At 49.0% G+C, this 24,658-nt stretch overlaps 1 pseudogene; it reads right to left on the bottom strand.

The window, feature by feature from the left end:
* Positions 1-6,844: 6,844 nt before the first annotated feature.
* The window catches only part of LOC142243851 (dol-P-Man:Man(5)GlcNAc(2)-PP-Dol alpha-1,3-mannosyltransferase-like), a 134,169-nt pseudogene continuing 116,355 nt past the window's right edge, over positions 6,845-24,658 (bottom strand).

A 24,658-nucleotide genomic window follows, 5' to 3' on the forward strand; every position in this document is an offset into this window, starting at 1 on the left:
CTGTTGCGTCACGAAAACCGTGACTCAGCAGCGATGTCGCTTAGTGAGAGGTGGCCTTTACAGACAACCTTCTTCTCAGCTCAACAAAAGCAAGATTGTCTCCGTCTCCAGTTAAACACGACCTTTAGTCTCCCATACTTTTCTACAGAGAGACAAGCTTGCTATTGGTGACCAGGGCCTGGCCTAACTTCTGCACAGACTTCCAACGCATTCGGTAAGATTGTACCAGATTGACACCAAACCTCCTCCATTTATGTTCTCTCTTGTGCCCATTCCTGACCGTAAGCTGATGTAGCGTATCACTCTGTCATTAGCTAGCACAAGAGTCTTTCTTGACCTAGCGATTACTCTGTACCTCTGCTGTAACTGGCACCGCAAATACTTTTATATCTTTGTGTAGTCACAGCATCACACATGCTAGAGTTTCTCATGGCACTTTGTGTCCATTATCCAGATAACCTGCAAATGTCGTCACACAGTTTACGCTTCTTGTAGGGGGTGCAATGTTTAAAAAACAAGGGTGTGTATTTGTTTCCATTACCCCTAATTATACAAAGTTCTTTTATCTCAGGGAAAGTTCATTGACACAGAAGGGTATCCCATTTTAATCTTGGATTTCTTTTAAACCTTATCCCCTGAAATTGTTATTCCTATAATTTAGAAGTTAAGAAAGCATAGGTGACAACGTTCTCATCTACGGAGGTCCAACAACCAGAATCCCTAGAACAGGGCTCTAAATGCTCTGTGAGAATGGAGTGGTGGAAACATGCACTTTACCTCTCCATTCATTCTCTAAAGGTAGCTTTACACACTGCAACATCGCAAACGACATCGCTGTAACGTCACCGGTTTTGTGACGTAATAGCGACCTCCCCAGTGACATTGCAGTGTGTGAAACAGATCAGTGACCTAGCCCCTGCTGTGAAGTTGCTGATCGCTACAAATCGTTCAGGACCATTCTTTGGTCCTTTGTTTCCCGCTGTGCAGCATGATCGCTAGAAAGTTTCAGTGTGTAAAGGGGCCTTAAATGTGCAGGCAGCAGGAGCCGGCTTCTGCGGACACTGGTAACCACGGTAAACATCGGGTAACCAAGAAGCCCTGTCCTTGGTTACCCAATATTTACCTTCGTTACCAGCCTCCGCCGCTCTCACTGTCAGTGCCGGCTCCTGCTCCTTGCACGTGTAGAAGAGTACACATCGGGTAATTAACCCCATGTGTGCTGTAACTAGGAGAGCAGGGAGCCAGCGCTAAGCAGTGTGCGCTGCTCTCTGCACGTGTAGCTACAGCACACATCGGGTAATTAACCCGATGTGTACTGTAGCTAGGAGAGCAGGGAGCCAGCGCTAAGCATTGTGCGCTGCTCCCTGCTCTCTGCACGTGTAGCTTGGTTACCCGATATTTACCTTAGTTACCAAGCGCAGCATCACTTCAGTGCGTCGCTGCTGGCTGGGGGCTGGTCACTGGTTGCTGGTGAGATCTGCCTGTGTGACAGCTCACCAGCAACCTGTGTAGCGATGCTCCAGCGATCCCTGCCAGGTCAGGTTGCTGGTGGGATCGCTGGAGCGTCTGACTGTGTGACCTATCACCAGCAACCTCCTAGCAACTTACCAGCGATCCCTATCAGGTTGGATCGCTGGTAAGTTGTTTAGTGTGATGGTACCTTAAGTGACCTCTGGAGATGGGCAGTGCTCAGGTTTTTCCCAGCACTATTGGGTTGAATCCCAATGATTCACAAGTTATCACCTATCAGTTGCAGAAATTATATCTTTTAATAATATATATCTACAGCACTTTACAGATATCATCACTATCCCCATTGGGGCTCACAATCTAAATCCCTTATCAGCATTTGAAATGTGGGAGGAAACTGAAGTAGACATATGGAGAACATACAAACGCCTTGTAGATATTGTCCTTGGTGGGATGTGAACGCAGGATGCAAGCACTGCAAAGCAACAGTGCTAACCATGGGAATAAACCAGTCTATAATGTATATGTACACGCATGCAATGTCATCACAAGGAAAAATCCTCAGCACATACGTCCTTCAGTGATGCGGTTCACTTTGACCAACCCCTTAAAAATCATAGCGTTAAATATTTCTGATGGAAAGAACTATAAGCAAGGTAAAGATTCAGTCAGTGGAATACTTACACTACAATGCAGCCTGTTTATGTAATGTTAAGAATTTGCTATCAGCATGAAGACTCGCTCACAGGAGCAGTGATTCTCTCTTCCAAGAATATCAAATCTCTTATGGTAATGACACTTGGCTCAAACTCTGATCTGTGTTTGAGCCTAAAGTCAATTTTACTTCTCTAGTATGAGACACTTGTTTCACAGGTGCAGAGAAGATGGAACTTGAAGGGAACCGAACAGCAGGATTTTGATATATAAAATAAAGCCAGTGCTTAAGGATGCTGAATGTTCTCATACCTTTTGTTCTGAGATTGGATGTTTCCAGCAATGCACTGCTATTTGATTGACAGGTGCAACAGGAAGGAAATATGTGGGTGTGGCCTTGCAGTCTATTCCCGCCCCTGTCTGGCTGCCTGGCCTTCTCCCTCTGTCGTCATAACGTAAATTTCGGCACAGACAGGGGCGGGAATAGTTAACAAGACCCGACCCACATATTCCTTTTCTGATGCACCTATCAATCAAATAGCAGTACATTGCTGTAGCTTTGGAAATTTAATTGCACATATTTCTGAAATAAACCTCCAATCTCTGAACAAAAGGCATGGTTACATTCAGCATCCTAGAGCTAGTATAGCACTGGCTTTACTTTATATATGAAAATTGTGCTGGTTGGTTCCCTTTCGCCATCTTCTCGATTGTCTGTGTAGGCATATATTGGACTGCACTGGGGTGACATCTGAGCGCAGTCCAATGTTTTCCGCACATCCATATACTTGTCCGATATACGCTGCCACTCACAGCATGTTACAATTTTTTTTTTTGTTGCCAAATTGGCATGAGAATTAAAGCGTTTGTTGCCACTGCCCCATACTATTAACATTGGTCCGAGGGCTACGCGATAACTCATCGGATAGCCTGCGTCCATGTTTTATACTCATGTTAGCGCAGCCTAAAGCTAACTATTACATGATCTTCCATTTCTTAAACTATTATATAGTCTTGTTCTTGCAGAGCCACTTGTATGGCAGTCTACCAGTGTCTGCCATACAATGGACACCTCAATTCTTAAGGCTTAATACTAACATCAAAGGTGGTTTAAGAACTCCTCAAAAGTTAAACCATGATTTTCTCTCTAATGTAATGTCATATGCATACATAATTCCAGTAATAATGAAATGGCCATGTATCCTGCACTGTTATATGTATTTCATCGCTTTGTCCTTGAACATGCATTTTTAAGATAATGAATACTTTCAAATTCCTTTATATGGTATCTTTAGCGCTAAGTCTAATACGATCTGTGTCTGTCAGCTAACATGGATAAGCCTGTTAGTAGAATAGCATTATCCCAATTCATTTACATAACCACTTCCATTGTTTGCAGATTCAGAAATCTTATTTTCTAAAATTTATCCGATTAAATGTGGTTCCTTGTTGACTTGATGTATTCAGATCCTGCTAACATCTTGTATAAAGGCCCCTTTACACACTGAGACTTTCAGCGATCCCACCAGCGATCCCAACCTGGCCGGGATCGCTACAAAGTCTCTGGTGAGTCTCTGGTGAGCTGTCAAACAGGCAAAAATGGCCAACGACGCAACAGCGATCCGGACCTGCAGAACGACCTAGCTAGTCATTGGGGACGTTGTAAAGCAGCTTTTTGAAAGGGAAGTCGCTAACAAAGTCGCTGTAAAGTCCCCTTTACACACTGAGACTTTCTAGCCATCATGCTGCACAGCGGGAAACAAAAGACCAAAGAATGGTCCTGAACGATTTGTAGCGATCAGCAACTTCACAGCAGGAGCCAGGTGGCTGATGTGTTTCACACACTGCAATGTCGCTGGGGAGGTCGCTATTGCGTCACAAAACCGGTGACGTTACAGCGATGTCGTTTGCGATGTTGCAGTGTGTAAAGCCACCTTAAGCCTCTATGCAAGATGATCCATTTGTGTCCTTACTTTACTTCAAGTAAATCCCACACATTTTAGATCGCTGTCGGTCGAAAAACGGTTTGACCGCTCATTTGTTCAGCAGCTATCCATCCCGTCTCTCTCTGTTGAGTGATCCTGTACTCACTATGAGAGAGCCGCTCTCTTGTGGAGGCTTATCTCTTAGAGAGTATAAAGACCGGCAGTTCACAATTGTATATACCGGATCCTTACGTCTCCCAACATCATAAGTCATGGGAAAGTCACAGGACCTCTGTACACATTAGGGTGCTTTCACATCAGCGTTTTTTTGCCGGTTGACAAAAAACGCAAACCGCATATGAATGGATCCTTTACAAATGCATTTGCAATGGAATTGCGGCAATATGTGGTGACTTGCAGCTGCGTGTGTTACACACTGGATTCGTTGTTTTGCGGTATTTTACCGAGTTTCAAAAATGCTACTTGTTGCGTTTTTGACCTCAGTCAAAATACTGCATGTCACTGGATCCGATGCATTGTGGCGGTACCTGCAATTTAGTTCAATGGGCGCCGGATCCTGATAGACAGGATCCTGTTTTCTGTACGGAACATGACCAGAAAGCAGCCTGGCATGGTCAGTACAGAAATCTCTCTGATGTCCTTGTCTTATCAGGTACAAGCCACACACATGGTTATGGTCATATGTGTGACACGTAGCGAAAAGAAACACTTGTCTGTGAAATAAAAATGTTCTATATTCACCTGTATCTAGTGATGCTGTCTTCAGGTCTGCTGCCTCCCGCTCCTGACCGCCGCTCATTATACTCACTGAATATTCACTGCCCGAGGATCTGGAAGCAGGAGGATCGCGGGGACAGGTGAGTATACAGCAAGCAGTGTGTGTGGAGTGACATTCAGGAGGTCATTGGAGTTCCCAATGAACTCTGATGACATCCTGATGACACACCCGCGACACCCGTCAAACAGCGAGTGTCAGGAGGGTGACTTCACGGTTTTATCAGAGTTCATTGGGAACTATGATGAGTCCCCGATGCTGGCCCCCCGTCATTTTTTTTTCTAGTTTTTGGGCAAAAAAACTTTAAAAAAAAAAAAGGGGCATCCCTGGATTTTCCATTGCCAGTTAAGGTAACACCAAGCAGTGGGGGTTAGCAGCCAGTAGCTTCTTAGGTTACCCTTAGCAATAGAAAATGCAGCGGGAGCCCACACATTTTTTTACCCCTAACCTTAGGGTTGGGGTTGTGTTAGGGTTTTGGGTTTTTTTTTAATGAATTTAAAAAATAAAAAAAATCAACATGGGCTTTGCCCATCAAGCACCCAAGCATTTTACTACTCACTCCTGACCACCCACGCAGCAGAACAAGTAATCAGATCAGCTGGCTCAAGTGTCAGCCGATTACTTGTTTTGTGTCACCTTCATCCATCGCAGTGTGTGCGGGCTGTGAGGTCAGCTTAGTTCATCCGGCACTGGAGTCAGCTGATCTGAACTCAGTTGAACTTCAGCCGCACATGCTGCGATGGATGCAGCGGGACACAGAACAAGTAATCGTCCGACACTGGAGTCAGCTGATCTGATTACTTGTTCTATGAGTTCAGCTGAGTTCAGATCAGCTGACTCCAGTGCCGGCTGAACTCAGCTGACCTCACAGCCCGCACACACTGCGATGTATGCAGGGGGACACAGAACAAGTAATCAGCCGACACTGGAGTCCTCAGCTGATCTGAACTCAGCTGACTCTTGACCATACAGCCTGCACACGGTTACACGTGATCGGCAGCAGGCAGTGACTGCTGTTAACCTGCACCCATCGCAGTGTGTGCAGGCTGTGAGATCAGGAGTTCATCTGACTACCGATCAGCTGACTCTAGTGCCGCCGATAAATTCTGTGTCCCGCTGCAGAAGGATCCAGTAAAATAACAATTGCAGTTGCATGTGTTGCACATTCAATCCACAGGATCCGGTCAGATGCGGTTTGCGTTTTTTTGCAGTCAGGGAAAAAAACGCTGATGTGAAAGCACCCTAAAGCAGGCTTTACACGCTACGATATCGTTAATGAATTATCGTCGGGGTCACGTTGTTTGTGCCGCACATCCAGAGTCATTAACGATATCGCAGTGTGTGACACTTTTGAGCGACCTTAAACGATCGCAAATGCGGTCAAAATCGTTTTCCGCGGAGAGGTCGTTCTGAAACAAAAAATCGTTTTCTGCTTATTAGCGATGTTGCTCATCGTTCCTGCAGCATCACACATCGCTATGTGTGACACCGCAGGAGCGACGAACATCTCCTTACCTGCCACCACCGGCAATGAGGAAGGAAGGAGGTGGGCGGGATGTTACGTCCCACTCATCTCCGCCCCTCCGCTTTTATTGGTCGCCTGTCGTGTGATGTCGCTATGACGCCGCACGAACCGCCCCCTTAGAAAGGAGGCAGATCGCCGGCCTGAGCAGGTATGTGCGTGTGATGCTGCCGTAGCGATAACGTTCGCTATGGCAGCAATCACATAATATCGCACGTATGACGGGGCGGGTGCAATCGCGGTCAACATCGCTAGCCGATGCTAGCGATGTCACAGCGTGTAAAGCTCGCTTTAGACTGTTGACTGAACCCAGCGACAATAGCGGGTTTGACCAATGTTACCCTATGGCTCCCATACAGGTTAGGCAATGTGCACACATTATGCATTTGCTGTGTTTTTGCTACATTTTCTTCTTGCAGTGTTTGTCCCAAAAACTGAAGCATTTCCTACTACCAAGTGAATTAGATTCCTGAGGTCTCATGTACACGTGGTTTTTCCTTGCAGATATGAAGCAGTTTCAAATCTATTGCATGTCAATTCTTTCAGTGTTATTGCAGCGTTTTCCACCTATTCCAATGCATGGAAAAAGTAAAAAACATGTATATTTTTCTGCTATATTTTTCTTTTCTCATTTATGGGAATGCAATTACAACACACTCGATCACACTGGGGTTTATGTGTGAACCGGAAGTGACTTTAACAATATAAGTGTTGTGAGATAGTTGGGCCATTCATATGTGACGGACGGTATGTATCTCCTAGAATGCGTACAGAAACATATTAGAGCCCTGCTTAGCGGTCAGTCCACTATCTCCAGGCCGGGTTATGCAGGTGGCTCATGACCACAGTTCAATTAAAAGGTCTCTGTAAGGGCCTGGGCGGGGCAGAGTCGGCTTTTGTAAGCTGCAGAGCAGGAAGCTGAGAGGAATTCAGACCTGTGTGGAGCGATAACATAAGTCTGTGGGCCCCCTGGAATAGCACGGCGAGGTATAGTAAGACCGTTGTGGCGCCCCTGACCTGGTCAGGCACCACTGAGTACTGCACCCATGCTGGGGACAGTACAACACAGGTAATCCAGAAGGCTGACTGGGGTGTGGTACACAGGCGCATAGTGATCAGGTCTCACACATGTACCTATGAGAGGACCCCTGGGGATCCCAGGAGGGGGAAAAGCCTTCACCTTCACTGGAATAGTGGAGGGGGCCAAAAGCCTCCATCTCCTCTCAAGGGGTGTGGTAAGAGAGTCTGGTTGCTAGGTGGCGTAGGCAAGAACAGGAGAGGAGGAGCAGTGAGCCAGGCAGTGCAGAGTCCAGGGAGCTCGAGTGAGGAGCAGATCCCGTGGGCTGCTGTAGTCTGACAGCGTCCGCGCAGTGGCTACCGACGGGGGAGAACGGTCAACTAGGAGTGCTACCCGAAATCCATCTTCAGCTAGAGAGAGAGCAACGGAGTGGGAAGTAAGGAGACTGCTAGAGAGTACCAGGCCCAAACGGGCGGCAGATCCCGAAGCGGAGATAGATCCAGCTTTCTTTTGCTAAACCTGCCGGTGTGGGGCTCTCAAAGCCCACGCCACAACACCACAAAAGCCGCAGCCACGTAGCCACAGTTAGGGCCCATAGGTCACAGGAGGCAAGCAGCTGGAGTGGCCTGGTCCAGGCGACAAGCAAACGGCAAACGAAGGGGAGAGAGGCTGCAGCATCTTCCCTGGGTGACCCCCATAGGGACTCAAAGTCGGGGTTACCCCAAACCACCAAGGGCTAAGGAAGGCGAGTTAGTAGTCACCCTCACAAGTCAGCCTGAAGGACACCTGGTTCCCACTTGGTTCATCCCAGCTACGCCCGGGTCACTCACCCTGCCATCAACTGTGAGTAAAAACCCTGAAAGACATCCTGCCTGTGTTGAGTCATTCTGCGCCTTGTAGTTCTACACATCTACACAGGGCCCTGGGGCTTGCCTCACTCTCAGGAGGCTACTACAACTGGCTGCACCCACCATCAGCCCCAGGCATCCCTTAACCTGCAGTGGCGGTCCCCCACTGACCGCAAATCTGAGAGTGGCGTCACGACAAACTACAAAGAAGGTTTCCTACCTGTGGCCAGACAGATCCATCTACGTGGAGTCCCTGAAGGTAATGCACCGACACTGCATCAGCGGGGCTTCACATCTGGCGTCACGAACAGGATAAGGACTAGACCTGTTGAGACAGGTGACCATGTGCCTGGGCGGTCCGCTTGAAAAATTGGAAGCGCCGCCATATTGCCACCATGAAAAGCGCGCTGAAAAACAACAGCAGCCCGCGCTGGAAGAAGTTACCGCCCACGAAGAGGTGTGGCTACCCAGAGATCCCCTGCAGAGTTCTGACCTCGCTTGTGAAGAGAGCGGAAGCGTTCAGAGACGGCGGGAAGGAAAGGGAGCCACAAGCCTGCTGCTGCAGAGAGAAGAAATGGAGTCCGGACGTGGATACCCAGAACCAGGCTCTGCTGCCTGGTGGTGCCGGGAGCTTGCTATCTTCTGCGATCAGCTGGAGGCCAGGATTATACGACAGCTCAGTGAGGGACGCACGGAGCTTCTGGAGATGGCTGCGGCGGTTCGGACCTACGAGGAGGGAGCCGCGCGACGCATGCCAGATCGAGCGGCGACGACTCAGATCCCGATGGTGCCACCGATGGGTGAGTCCAGAGTTGCCCCGGCCAGCGCAAGTGCTCCGACCCCTGCTGCTACGACCGCGGTCCCAGAAGAGGCGCCTGGCGCGGCGACGCTGAGCGAGGCCGCAGCCACGCTAGGTGCGGCCCGCCAAATCCAGGCCGCCGCAGCGACACCCCGCCTGGCCCGCAAAGGTCCGACTGCCACGGCGATACTCATCCGTGCCGCAGGTGTGACGCTGACCCAGGCTGCCACCCTGCTGAGCCCAGTCCGCCAAGACCCCACCGCAGCAGCGACGCTCGTCCGAGCCGCAAGTGAGATGCTGAACCAGGCCGCAGCCCCGCCAGGTGCGGCCCGTCAAGCCCCGATCACTGCAGCGACGCCCAGCTCCACCTGCACGGACCCCATTGAGGATGCGACGCCAATTCAGACCGCGGCTGCAATGCCCAGTCCGGCCCGCCAAGAACTGGCCGCAACAGCGACGCAGATCCAGGCCGCCGCCACGCCAGGCTCGGCCCGCACAGACCAGGCCGCCGCCATGCCAGGCGCGGCCCGCCAAGACCAGGCCGCCGCAGCGATGCCCTGCGCGGCCCGCCAAGAAAAGACTACATCACCATTTATCCCGGCCTGCAGGGCCAGAGCAGACACCGCTCCCCAGTCTAAGGAAGTCCCTACTAGGAAATCCCTGGTAGGTGAGGACCCCGCATACTGGCAGCTGAAGGCTGACCTGGAGGCCAAGTTCCCACAGGAGATGGTGGACCAGTACATGCTCCCTCCGCACACCCCTAAGGCAACCCCTGCGGCAACCACGCCGAAGAGTCCACCGCCTGGGCCAGCTGAGGAACACTCATCCCCAGCGCTGCCACGACCAGAGTGCAGCGAAGAACTAAGGGGGAGAGGAGGGCAAGAAGCTGAGCAGTTGCCCCCGGAGCCAGCAGCAGTGCTAGTCCCAGAGCCGGAGATGCTGCCATATTCCCGCTGGGACGAGGAAGACCTGACACCTCCTGCTGAAGAAGACCTGCCCAACCGCCCCACCTGGGAGCTTGTCAGCTGTACTTCGCAGAATTCAGCCCGCAAGACACGGCGCCGAGGCGGTAGTACAAAGTATCCTCCAACATCACAATCTCCTGAGCAGAAAGACGAAGTCACCGCCAGAGACCTAGAGGAGAAACGGTTCCTGAGAAGGTTCAAACCCCAGATCAGAGGACCCCTGCGTCGAGGAATTGTCGAAGATTTCAGCCTCAAATCAGGGTACGGCTTTATAGTATCACCTGGTGTGAAGGAAGGGATTTTCGTCAATCGAAGGGATGTGAGAGCCCATTTGCCCAGAGGACACCCTGGAAGAAATTTGAAGATAGGAGACTCAGTGGAGTTCACTATGCATCAGGGAGAAAGAGGCTGGTATGCCCTAGATGTTGCACCATGTCCTAGAAGTCCTTGCAGAAGCCCTGCAGTCACAACAGAAGATGAAGACAGAGACACTGAAGAAGAGGAAAGAAAGGATCAAGAAACAGACGATAAAAGCACAGGAAGTAACAGATGCCCCAGCCCTACAGGCCCAAGCCCTGGTAAGGAGGAAACAGGAGCAAAGTTCACATAAAGCAAGAAGAAAGAATACAGCAAGTTAAAGTTTTGAAAAGTTTGAAGTTTTGCAACGTTTACGTTTAAGTATGTGCCCACATAAACTTGTGTGAGAAAACCATAAACCTTAAGGCTATGAACTGGCTATAGCCACAAACTCTCGCAGTGTAAATAGTTACACCAGAGGGCACCACCACCACCAGAGTCAGCCTGTTTAGGGGCTTGGCTCGTCTGCAACCAGGAGGAGCCCGTCCGTATATAGGGCCTTGGCTCACCTGCGACCAGAGAGCATGCCTGTTTATGGGGCCTGGCTCTCCACCACAAAGAGGGTACCTGGTCAGCACCAACTGTGGAGGCCGCCTCTACATCCTGCCAGAAGTGGCTGAAGGCGCGGATCCACCAGGCCAGGTATACCCTGAAGACCACCAGCCCATGAAAGCCGCCTCTACATCCTGCCAGAAGTGGCTGAAGGCGCGGCCAACGGGAGAGGCAGATTGGAGGAAAGGTCTGGGGAAGTAGATGGCCCAGATCTGGTTACCAAAAGGACCGGTGACCTGCCTCCTGAAAGGGTTTGGGTGGGTTAACGGACTTGTGGGTGGAGGGTGGTGATGTATGGTACCTGGTGCTTTTAAAAATGTTTTACATGTTTTAATGTTTTATGCATGCATTTTAAAATGTTGTCTTGCAGCCCGCGGACGTGCTGGTGATAACTAAGGGGGAATGTGGCGCCCCTGACCTGGTCAGGCACCACTGAGTACTGCACCCATGCTGGGGACAGTACAACACAGGTAATCCAGAAGGCTGACTGGGGTGTGGTACACAGGCGCATAGTGATCAGGTCTCACACATGTACCTATGAGAGGACCCCTGGGGATCCCAGGAGGGGGAAAAGCCTTCACCTTCACTGGAATAGTGGAGGGGGCCAAAAGCCTCCATCTCCTCTCAAGGGGTGTGGTAAGAGAGTCTGGTTGCTAGGTGGCGTAGGCAAGAACAGGAGAGGAGAAGCAGTGAGCCAGGCAGTGCAGAGTCCAGGGAGCTCGAGTGAGGAGCAGATCCCGTGGGCTGCTGTAGTCTGACAGCGTCCGTGCAGTGGCTACCGACGGGGGAGAACGGTCAACTAGGAGTGCTACCCGAAATCCATCTTCAGCTAGAGAGAGAGCAACGGAGTGGGAAGTAAGGAGACTGCTAGAGAGTACCAGGCCCAAACGGGCGGCAGATCCCGAAGCGGAGATAGATCCAGCTTTCTTTTGCTAAACCTGCCGGTGTGGGGCTCTCAAAGCCCACGCCACAACACCACAAAAGCCGCAGCCACGTAGCCACAGTTAGGGCCCATAGGTCACAGGAGGCAAGCAGCTGGAGTGGCCTGGTCCAGGCGACAAGCAAACGGCAAACGAAGGGGAGAGAGGCTGCAGCATCTTCCCTGGGTGACCCCCATAGGGACTCAAAGTCGGGGTTACCCCAAACCACCAAGGGCTAAGGAAGGCGAGTTAGTAGTCACCCTCACAAGTCAGCCTGAAGGACACCTGGTTCCCACTTGGTTCATCCCAGCTACGCCCGGGTCACTCACCCTGCCATCAACTGTGAGTAAAAACCCTGAAAGACATCCTGCCTGTGTTGAGTCATTCTGCGCCTTGTAGTTCTACACATCTACACAGGGCCCTGGGGCTTGCCTCACTCTCAGGAGGCTACTACAACTGGCTGCACCCACCATCAGCCCCAGGCATCCCTTAACCTGCAGTGGCGGTCCCCCACTGACCGCAAATCTGAGAGTGGCGTCACGACAAACTACAAAGAAGGTTTCCTACCTGTGGCCAGACAGATCCATCTACGTGGAGTCCCTGAAGGTAATGCACCGACACTGCATCGGCGGGGCTTCACACCGTCTTCTACGGCAACCGGGACCTGTGTGACGTGGTATCCTATCGACTGTGTATAGCCTGGCTGTATCCCGGAGGAGCCTCTTTGTCGCCCTGGGGGACCCCCACCTCGCCAGAGTGTATTAAGCATTAAAATGAGGCTCCATAGACTTAGGGGTACTGTACATGCTGCAGCATCGCTAACGATTTATTGTCGGGGTCACGGCGTCGTTTGCGACATCGCAGCGTGTGACACATACGAGCAACCTACAACGATCGCAAAAGTGGTAAAAATCGTTGGTGTTTGAGAGGTCGTCGAAACACCAAATATCGTTGTCTGGTGAGTAGCGATGTTGTTCCTCATTCCTGCGGCATCACACATCGCTATGTGTGACACCGCAGGAGCGACGAACATCTCCTTACATGTCGTCCACCGGCAATGAGGAAGGAAGGAGGTGGGCGGCATGTTCCAGCCGCTCATCTCCGCCCCTCCTCTGCTATTGGATGGCTGCCGTGTGACGTCGCTGTGACGCCGCACGAACCGCCCCCTTAGAAAGTCAGCGACGTCGCTAGGCAGGTAAGTGCGTGTGACGGGTGCAAGCGAGGTTGTGCGACACGGGCAGCGATTTGCCCGTGACGCACAACCGACGGGGGCGTGTACGCTCGCTAGCGATATCGGTACCGATATCGCAGCGTGTAAAGTGACCCTAACACTATAAGGCCCAGTGCCAACACTGTGTAGTTTTGACTTGTATTTTCAGAAATCTACCGCAAAATCTGCATGTCTATTGTGAAGTCTAAGTCAAAGTCTATGAGAATTCAGAAGTGCTGTGCCCACGTTGCTTATTATTCCCTTGCGTATTTGGTGCAGACAAAAAGAAATCTGCACCAAAAACGCAAGGGAAAAATACTCAACGTGAGCACAGCACTTTTGAATTGTCATAGACTTTGCTGGCTTCACAATGGACATGCAGATTTTCCTGCAGATTTCTGAAAATCTGCATCAAAATATGCAGCGTGGGCACAGGGCCTAAAAGTCACCTCCGGTTCACACACAAATCCCAGTGTGATCTGAAGATTCTTAATTAGGCCGGGGCCACATGGGGCACTACTGCGATCCTCACATGACACTCGGCTCACGCTGGCAGCACAGCGGGAGCCGAGTGTCATGCGAGTGTGACTGTGACTGTGGGCCGGCACGGAGGAGGGGCAGGCCAGCGCTCAGGAGGGGAGGGCCAGTGCTGAGGATGGGTGGGCCAGCGCTGTGGAGGGGCGGGCTGGCGCTGGGGAGGGATTTATCTCCCTCTTGCTTCTGTTGCCGGCTATTGCCATTCTCGCACTGCACTCGCATTACACCGGTGTACTGCGAGTGCAGTGCGATCTTTCTCTCGCCCCATACACTTGAATGGGTGCGAGAGAATCTAGGATCGCATTGCACCCGTAGCATGCTGCGATTATTTTCTAAGCCCTAATCGGACCGAGAAAACAATCACTCATGGGTGCTGACACATAGGCTTATATTGGTCCGAGTGGAATGCGATGTTTTATGCCGTGTGTCTTAGGCCTTACAGTCACATGAGGGAGAAGAGAGCCAGAGCGGCTGTTGGAACCTGGGAAAGTCAGTGATCGGTGAGCATGTTACACTTACACTACATTACAAATACTTTTAGACAGGTTAAGGGCATAAAAACAGTTAATCTGAGTGCCACTTTAAAATTGTATATTAAGAGAATTTACACTTTTGTTTATTTTTCACTGCTGGGCAAAATTATGTAAGACAAGTCTATTTACTTTGTAAATCAGCACTTAAAACAATGACTCGCTTTTAATGTATTTTCATAGTGTGTTTTTCTGGCAGTCAAAAGCATCCATTTTTCAAGCTTAAGACACTTCAGAAATCGCTTTTATTCCCTGGAGTTTTGTATACCTGAAGGGTCTTAGCAACTTTTAGTTATTTTCTGGGTGGTTTTTTCTCCCCAGGTTTTCCACATTTATTAGTTTAAAAAATAGCGTATAAAGACAACACTTCTCCCATTCATTTTCAGGAAATCCCAGCATTACTTAGCCACAGTATTCTTTTTTAACTCTCCAGCTAGAAGTAGTAAGATGTGTCTCTTATGGGTGAGTATGAAGGAACCCTTTTCTTAAAGGGAAGGTGTCGTGCCCAAAAAAAAATTTCAATAACTGAAAAAATGTAAATGCTTTAATGTTTTGTTTAAATATTATTAAAAAATATAAATAAAAAATTAAAAAGTTTAATATTTTCCACTCTTAAACACTAGGGGGAGCAGCTGCTGAAATCCTACAGAAATCCCACTGTAGAAAAAGCTCACATTACAGCTGCAGTAAAAGTGGGCAGAATCTGCTCTCCTGTGTGTGATGTCACATCTCCCCCAAACACCCAATCTGGGTGTTTCCAACAGATAAGAGAGAATGAAATGTAGGGACACAGTGCAGAGCCATTTTGTTGGTGACCACAAATGTCTAAAGCAGGGGTGGGCAATTAATTTTCCCCTGGGGCCGCATGAGAAATTGGGATGGTTTTAGAGGGCCGGACTAATATAATTAACTCAGTTTTACCCAATACTGTATATAGCATATATACTATCCCTTCATATACAAACAGTAAGTTACGGACTGTGTGACCCCTCGTGGCCCTGCACGCACACATGTCCTTTTTTTCTCTGGCAGCACGGGTGTCACACGGATCGCACACTGATGTGATCTGTGTGACATCAGTGTGACAAATACCAGAGAAAACACGGGTCTTTTTAATAAAAAGATTTTCTATATTTACCTCTCTCCAGCGCTGCTGTCTCTGGCTCTGCTGCCTCCCGCTCCTTATCGCTGGTAATTATACTCACTGAATATTCACTGCAGTGAGCAGCTGGAAGCAGGGACAGCGCTGGGGACCACATCGCTGGGTGAGTATACAGGTGTGTGTGTATGTTGAGAACCTGGAAGCGGAGCATCTCGGGGACTCGTCAGAGTTCCCAATGAACTCTGATGAACCCATGAAGCTGTAGCGTGGGTGTCGCAGGATGGTCATCAAAGTTCATTGGAAACTTTGATGACCTCCTGGAGGTCACTGTGCTTGCAGAATACTCACCTGTCCCTGCGGTGATGTCCTCAACGGTGCTGTGCCCGGTGCTGTCATCGCGATGCTCCGGCTTCCAGGTCCTGAGTGCGGTGAATAATCAATGAATGAGCAGTGGTCAGGAGCAGGAGGCAGCAGAGCTGAAGAAAGCAGGTAAATATGGAAAATCTTTTTATTTCACAGACTCGTGTTTTCTCCGGTACCTGTCACATGTATGCAAACAGATACCGGAGAAACGCAATCAGGCCCTGTAATGGCGGTATGGCGCTCCAGGGGGTGGGGAGAGAGCACGTGGTACCCGATGTAACTCCAGTACCACTCGCAGTTACGGGCTTTTCTCTCTGCACGCACGCACACATACATACACACACGCACACGCTATATACATATATACACAAACAATCCCCATATACTACATCACTACACCCCCATATACACCTGTAATATACATCACTACACCCCCATATACACCTGTAATATACATCACTTCACCCCCATATATACCTGTAATATACATCACTACACCCCCATATACACCTGTAATATACATCACTACACCCCCATATACACCTGTAATATACATCACTTCACCCCCATATATACCTGTAATATACATCACTACACCCCCATATACACCTGTAATATACATCACTTCACCCCCATATATACCTGTAATATACATCACTTCACCCCCATATACACCTGTAATATACATCACTACACCCCCATATACACCTGTAATATACATCACTTCACCCCCATATATACCTGTAATATACATCACTACACCCCCATATACACCTGTAATATACATCACTGCACCCCCATATACACCTGTAATATACATCACTACACCCCTATATACACCTGTAATATACATCACTACACCCCTATATACACTTGTAATATACATCACTACATCCACATATACATCACTAGACCCCTATATACTACACCTGTAAAACTACATTGCCATATACTACATCACTACACCCAAATATTACTCACCAGTTACCCCCCCTCCCCTCCCCTCCACTCCTCCCATTGTCCCCTCAGGTTACTAATCACCACTCACCTTTCCCTCCTCAGGCACCTCCGTACGGGCTCCCGCTGACATCCTTCTTCTCTTGTACGGCTCCCCGCTGAGCTGCTTCCTCTCTCCGTACGGGCTCCGGCTGCTGCATCTTCTTCTCCTGCCGAGGCGGGAACTTTTCAAATGACACACACGCACGCCGTACTGACGACATCAGGGCGCGCGCGTGTGTGTCACAGAGAAAGTGCCGGCAGGAAACGGAGGACAGATTCCTGCATTTCGCTGCTGCACTGTGCGGTGCTGCAGTATCTGTCCTCTGTTCCTTGCCGGCACGCAGCGTGTGATGAGGGCAATCTGACCACGGGCCGCCCGGAGCCTGGAGCTCCGGACAACAGGTCAGATTGCCCTCATCAGTGACCGGCCAGCAAGGACGCCCGGAGCCAGGCGGGCCGGTCACAGAGAGTAGGTGGGCCGGATGTGGCCCGCGGGCCGCCCCTTGCCCAGGTCTGGTCTAAAGTGTCACCAAGAACAGCTGCATAGTGCTCCCCACATAACACTCTGCATGCGCCGGTCCAGCAATGCTCAGCCGCATGCACGCCTACCCGCAATGTTCTGCCACATGCACGCCCGCAATGCTCTGCCACACGGACGCACGCTATGTGTGTGTATGTACACTGTAGATACTGTGTGTGACCGAGCACCAAGCATTAGGGCAGTGAAGCCAGCATGTGTATATACTATATACCATGTACTATGTGTATATACTATATACTGTGTGTATATACTACATACTGTGTGTACAGTGTGTATATACTGTGTGTGTGTGACCGAGCAGCATGAGGGTGGCGGAGCCAGCGTGTGTATATACTATATACCATGTACTGTGTATCTAATATATAAAGCTGAATGTGTGTATGTGTGTATGTATGTCCGGGATTGGCATCCACACAGTCGCAGCTACAGCCACAAAATTTTGCACACTCACACTTCTGGACCCCGAGAGCGTCATAGGCTATGTTTTGAGGGGAAATTTTAACCCCGCTCTTTACAGTTATTCAAGAAAAAACCTGCCTCCATTAAAGCGAATGGAGCTGGGAGCCACAGTGCAGCCAGAAATTCAGAAGAATGCACGGCTATGCTCTTATATGGAATGTTGGCGTGTCACAATGCAGCCAGGGAAAGAGACATACACAGAGCCACGCCCTTATATGGAATGTTGGCGTGTCACAATGCAGCCAGGGAAAGAGACAGACAGGGAAAGAGGCAGACACAGACAGGGTAAGAAACAGACATAGACAGGGTAAGAGACAGACACAAAGAGACAGACACAGACAAAGAAACAGACTGACAGGGAAAGAGACAGTCAGGGAAAGAGAGGGAAAGAGACAGACAGGGAAAGTGACAGATAGATAGACAGACAGGGAAAGAGATTGAGACAGATGGAGACAGAGACAGTCAGGGAAAGAGACAGACAAAGAGAGAGAGACAGAGAGATAGATACAGAGGGGGAGACAGACAGAGAATGGGAGAGAAACAGAGAGACTGTTACTATCCCGGGCAGCGCCGGGTGCTATGTTGTGAGGCGAAATTTTAACCCCGCGCGTTCCAATTTACCAATCAATTTTGCCCCTATCTACATAATGGGGAAAAAGTGAAACGAAAAGTGTTGGGGGCAAATTGACAGCTGCCAGATGTGAACAAGGGGGACTTAAAGAATGAGAGCGATGGCGCCAAAGAGTATATACTGTGCAGTTGCTAAGGTGGGTCCCCGACATGGGATACTCACCACACTCGGGGATATGAACACACACACACACACAAAATGCACCACACACTACCACGCACTTGAACACATATACCACCCTCAGCACACATTTCACCACACATACACCAACCTCGCCACATAATCGCCTTAAAACACACACAAGTCTGGTATTATCCTTCAAAAATAAAAATCTGATCAATAAGCAGCCAAACTACAAGAACAACAAATGTACCACATAGGAAATACGGCAGCTGTCAGTCACATGACCTGTCTATTATGTGTATGTGTGAGCTAATATATACTGTCAGGGGGAGGGCTTTATGTTGCTTGGAGATTTATCACAGCTTAACTTCTATTTTGCTACAATTAATTAATCTGAGCTCTGATTGGTTAATATAGGCAACAATTTAATAATTACATTTCTATCTATTTGTTTTGTGTTTTTTGTGTGCAGAACACATTTTTGTTAATACATTCTATTTTGTTAACAGCAGTTATTAACCCAGGCGAAGCCGGGTAGTACAGCTAGTATACTATATACTGTGTGTATATACTATATACCGTGTGAACGCTGTGTATGTACTGTGTTTATGACCGAGCAGCATGAGGGTGCAATGCTCTGCATGCACAACCACTCAAAATGCTCTGCCGCACGCACACACACAATGCTCTGCCATGCACGCACACACACACAATGCTCTGCCACACACGCACACAAAATGTTCTGCCACGCACGCACACACAATGCTCTGCCACGCACGCACATACAATCCTCTGCCACAAGCACGCACACACAATGCTCTACCACACGCACGCACACACAATGCTCTGCCACACGCACGCACACAGAATACTCTGCCACGCACGCACACACAATGCTCTGCCATGCACACACACACACATTGCTCTGCCACGCATGCACACACAATGCTCTGCCTCGCACGCACACACAATGCTCTGCCTCGCACGCACACACAATGCTCTGCCACGCACGCACACACAATGCTCTGCCACGCACGCACACACAATGCTCTGCCACGCAAGCACACACAATGCTCTGCCACGCACACACAATGCTCTGCCACGCACATACACACAATGCTTTTCCACGCACGCACACACAATGCTCTGCGACACATGCACACAATGCTCTGCCGCGCACGCACACACAATGCTCTGCCACACACGCACACACAATGCTCTGCCACGCACGCACACACAATGCTCTGCCACGCAAGCACACACAATGCTCTGCCACGCACACACACACAATGCTCTGCCACGCACACACAATGCTCTGCCACGCACGCACACACAATGCTTTTCCATGCACGCACACATAATGCTCTGCGACACATGCACACACAATGCTTTGCCACGCATGCACACACAATGCTCTGTCACATGCACACACACAGTGCTCTGCCACACGCACGCACACACAATGCTCCACCACACGCACGCACACACAATGCTCTGCCACACGCACGCACACAGAATACTCTGCCACGCACGCACACACAATGCTCTGCCATGCACACACACACACATTGCTCTGCCACGCATGCACACACAATGCTCTGCCTCGCACGCACACACAATGCTCTGCCTCGCACGCACACACAATGCTCTGCCACGCACGCACACACAATGCTCTGCCACGCACGCACACACAATGCTCTGCCACGCGAGCACACACAATGCTCTGCCACGCACACACAATGCTCTGCCACGCACGCACACACAATGCTTTTCCACGCACGCACACACAATGCTCTGCGACACATGCACACAATGCTCTGCCGCGCACGCACACACAATGCTCTGCCACACACGCACACACAATGCTCTGCCACGCACGCACACACAATGCTCTGCCACGCAAGCACACACAATGCTCTGCCACGCACACACACACAATGCTCTGCCACGCACACACAATGCTCTGCCACGCACGCACACACAATGCTTTTCCATGCACGCACACACAATGCTCTGCGACACATGCACACATAATGCTTTGCCACGCATGCACACACAATGCTCTGTCACATGCACACACACAGTGCTCTGCCACACGCACGCACACACAATGCTCCACCACACGCATGCACATACAATGCTCTGCCACGCATGCACACACAATGCTCTGCGACACGCACACACAATGCTCTGCAACACACATGCACACACAATGCTCTGCCATGCACGCACACACAATGCTCTGCCAAGCATGCACACCAATGCTCTGCCACGCACACACACACAATGCTCTGCCACGCATACATACACACAATGCTCTGCCACGCACACACAATTCTTTGCCACGCACGCACACACAATGCTCTGCCACGCACGAACACACAAGGCTCTGCCACGCACGCACACACAATGCTCTGCCACGCACGCACACACAAAGCTCTGCCACGCACGCACACACAATGCTCTGCCACGTACGCACACACAATGCTCTGCCACGCACGCACACACAAAGCTCTGCCACGCACACACAATGCTCTGCCACGTACGCACACACAATGCTCTGCCACGCACGAACACACAAGGCTCTGCCGCGCACGCACACACAATGCTCTGCCATGCACACACACACACACATTGCTCTGCCACGCATGCACACACAATGCTCTGCCTCGCACGCACACACAATGCTCTGCCACGCACGCACACACAATGCTCTGCCACGCACGCACACACAATGCTCTGCCACGCAAGCACACACAATGCTCTGCCATGCACACACAATGCTCTGCCACGCACGCACACACAATGCTTTTCCACGCACGCACACACAATGCTCTGCGACACATGCACACAATGCTCTGCCGCGCACGCACACACAATGCTCTGCCACACACGCACACACAATGCTCTGCCACGCACGCACACACAATGCTCTGCCACGCAAGCACACACAATGCTCTGCCACGCAAGCACACACAATGCTCTGCCACGCACACACACACAATGCTCTGCCACGCACACACAATGCTCTGCCACGCACGCACACACAATGCTCTGCCACACGCACGCACATACAATGCTCTGCCACACACATGCACACACAATGCTCTAGAACACGCACACACATACAAAATGCTCTGCCACATGCACACACAATGCTCTTCCATGCACACACAGACAATGCTCTGCATGCACGCCCGCTTCGGCCAGGGCGAGGTGGGGGGGTTACACTACTCACACAGGCTGACAGGTGACAGGCCATGGGGGAAAGAGTGGGGGTGTCATTGGAGACGGTAGCATCGGCAGCGGGGGGGAGGGGCGCCGGTACACTACTCACACAGGCCGAACAGGTGACAGGGGGAAAAGTGCAGCACACAGCATGACTGCTGTGAGCTGCAGAAAGATGACGCTGATCTCCTCCCTCTGCTGTGATCTGGACAGCCCAGGAGGCGCGTCCAGGTCACAGCAGGGAGCTCTTCTGTAATAAGCTTAGGGGTCGGAGCCCGACTATCAGAAGCAATGCACAGGGGGCTTCCATGAAGGAGGTGAGTAACTGTCGTTACACACAGCAAATCCAGCATGGCAGCCCCTAGTGCTTCAGTAAAACTAGAATTAAATAAAAACTAAATAAACAGCGTGTTTAATTTTGTATTAAAAATACTTGATTTCATAATCACTATTATTAATACAAAAATAAAAAAACGTGACACCTTCCCTTTAAGAGTCTGGGAGGATGGTATATTGTCTTTGGGAGACTTCTCATCTAGTGGAACACGAAACCATCGGTGGTGAAGAATGGCCACGTGACACAACTGGAGGGCACTCGAGCTATCAGCAGTAGAGGGGAATGTGTTACATGACAGCTCTATAAGGCCCAAGATAAGAATTCTGGCACGTCCTGGTAGGACACTGGTATTGGTGCACCACAACGGATAAGGCAATGTGTGAAAGTACCAGATATAGAACTGATAATGTAGAGAGTGGATGACTGTAACAACCAGAAAGTTACTAGAGAACAAGATAAAAATGATCTTATTTTCTGAAAGTCTGTGTGACTGGTGTTCCTCTTCTGGATCCTTTAAAGGGAACCTCTCAGGTGCAATGTGCACCCTGAACCACGAGCAGTTCTGGGTGCATATTTCTAATGAAAACAGATTTTTACCAGCTCACCTGAGGTTGCTTCAATGAGGCTTAACCCCTTAACGACCGTGGGCAGTAATATTACGTCCTAGCGGTCATAATGTTACTGCCCACGGTCTGCTGCCGGCAGCATGCTGCGATCGGCACACATCTCAGCTGATTTTCACAGCTGAGATGTGTGCCTGCTAGGCACGAGCATAATCATTATCTGTCCGTGCCATTTAACTCCTTAAATGGCGCTGTCAATATGTGACAGCGCCATTATAACGGCATCGGCAGTAAACTTTTACTTACCGGCAGATACCGTAAGACACGTAACGTGATCACGTGACTTCCGGTGGTTGTCATGGTAGCACAGGGTCATTTGATGACTCCTGTACTACACATGAATTACTTTCAGTTTCACTCGGCCCGGAGCCGAGTGAAGCAGAAAGTGTGTGTATCTGCTGTTTACAGCTGTATAGCTGTGATCAGCAGATATGGCATAGCGATCGGATTGTTGATCCATATAGCCCCCTAGGGACTAGTAAAATAAAAAAAAAGCAAAAGAAAAGCTTTTAAAAAATTAAAAAAAAAAACAAAAGTTCAAATCACCCCCCTTTCGCCCCATTGAAAATTAAAGGGTTTAAAAAATAAAAAATATACACACATTTGGTATCACCGCGTTCAGAAACACCCGATCTATCAAAATATAAAATCAATCTGATCAGTAAATGGTGTAGCAACAAAAAAATTCCAACCGCCAAATTTACAATTTTTTGTCGCCACAACTTTTGCGCAAAATGCAATAACAGGCGATCAAAACGTAGCATCTGCACAAAAATGGTACCGTTAAAAACATCAGCTCAAGGTGCAAAAAATAAGCCATCAATGAGCCATAGATCCTGAAAAATGAGAACGCTATTGGTCACCGAATATGGCGTAAAACGTGGGACACTTTTTTCAGACAAACTTCTGATTTTTTTTAACCCCTTATAAAAAAGTAAACCTATACATGTTTGGTGTCTACGAACTCGCACTGACCTGAGGCATCACACCCACACGTCAGTTTTACCATATAGTGAACACAGTGAATAAAATATCTCAAAAGCAATAGTGCTATCACACTTTTTTTGCAATTTTTCTGCATTTGGAATTTTTTTGCTGTTTTCCAGTACACTATATGGTAAAACGTATGCTTTCATTTAAAAGTACAGCTTATTCCACAAAAAAATGAGCCCTCACATGACCATATTGACTGAAAAATAAAAAAGTTACGTCTCTCAGAAGAAGAATGGCGAAAAAAAACGGAAAGTGAAAAATCGGCCGGTCGTGAAGGAATTAATAGCATTGCTGAGAGCATGGAAAAAGTCATGTGGTCCCATGTTCAGATACAAGTTAAGAAAGAGGTAATCCAGCTCTTCAAGTTGAGGTAGTTTTAGTTATAGAAAAATAACAATTTACATGGTAGAAAAATTTTAAAAAATGCATTTCAGCTGAAGCTACATGTCAGCCTTTGTCAGTTGCATGGAATACAAGGCATAGGAAGAACTTCTTATATAGCATGTGAGCATGTAAACGGGGATCATACACTACAGAATAAATATATAGATTTAGGAATCAGAGCATTCATAGACATGTATAGCAGCAATCAGGAGAGCAAACAATTTTTTCAATAACAAAAAAAGACTTATTTTCTGGCATTTAGGCCCTGTGGTTGGCAAGTTCCCAATGTGTACATCCAGAATCCTTTTTTCCATGCCTCTTTTAGAACTAGATACACGTTCAATACCTGTTATTTCCAAAGAATTTAGAGAGCGAGAATGACAATTAATAAAATGAAATGACACGAAATACCTTCCGTGGAACAGTAGAAGTAGATACAATATCAGTGATATGCTCTGATATGCAGGTTTTTAATTTTCTTATGGTAGAACAAATACAGTCATATGAAAAAGTTTGGGCACCCCTATTAATGTTAATCTTTTTTCTTTATAACAATTTGGGTTTTTGCAACAGCTATTTCAGTTTCATATATATAATAAATGATGGACTCCGTAATATTTCTGGATTGAAATGAGGTTTATTGTACTAACAGAAAATGTGCAATCCGCATTTAAACAAAATTTGACCGGTGCAAAAGTATGGGCACCTCAACATAAAAGTGACATTAATATTTTGTAGATCCTCCTTTTGCAAAAATCACAGCCTCTAGTCG

Source organism: Anomaloglossus baeobatrachus, chromosome 6 (genome assembly GCF_048569485.1).
Source record: "Anomaloglossus baeobatrachus isolate aAnoBae1 chromosome 6, aAnoBae1.hap1, whole genome shotgun sequence".
In the NCBI taxonomy this organism is placed as follows: domain Eukaryota; kingdom Metazoa; phylum Chordata; class Amphibia; order Anura; family Aromobatidae; genus Anomaloglossus; species Anomaloglossus baeobatrachus.